This window comes from Chondrus crispus, genomic scaffold (assembly GCF_000350225.1).
Source record: "Chondrus crispus Stackhouse genomic scaffold, scaffold_179, whole genome shotgun sequence".
In the NCBI taxonomy this organism is placed as follows: Eukaryota; Rhodophyta; class Florideophyceae; order Gigartinales; family Gigartinaceae; genus Chondrus; species Chondrus crispus.
The window spans coordinates 5,956-6,606 of record NW_005179051.1 but is presented as its reverse complement, the minus strand read 5'-3'; positions in this window follow the sequence as shown (position 1 = coordinate 6,606).

Here is a 651-nt window from a genome sequence, read left to right as displayed (position 1 = left end):
ATTAAAACCATGGTACCCGGGCAACTTTTTGGGGGGGTCAATTTCCCAAACGCACAAGGTTTTGTGGTAAATGGGGGGGGGGGGGGGGGGAGATGAGGGACATATCCACTGCTGCGGGCCTACCGTAGATGTGAGGAGGTTACTAGAAGAACGGCAGCTGCTGTAGTGCACGGAAACTGCGGAAGCTGCACTGGATGATGCGGGCAGTGGGGTGCAATCGAAATGCAGAAGTACGAAGAGTTGTCGGGGCGATGGTGGTTTGCTAAATAATATAGCAGTAACGGTTCCCTGACGGACAATAGTTAAGGTGTGATCTCTGCGCATCTCTCCTTGTCTTTCTCTACATCTCGCCGCATGGAGGGAGCGATAGCTCAGTATCTCAGCAAAGTTATGCACTGCTGGGAATTGTTCAACAAGACAATTTCTCGCGACGATTGTTCTTGTAGTTGTTGACTGGCATTCTGCGGGCCGTAGGCCACTCAGGGGCCGGTGTATGGAAGGGAAGACAGAAGTGGATGCGGGAAGAAGGGGCCCGGTAACGTGGGTGGCGATAGAAATATATTGTATAATGTTGCAAGAGTTTGTCGGCAAGCAGGAGCAGTAAATTGTATTTGTTGGATGGCGATAGATGGGGATTGGGGAGAGGGCGTC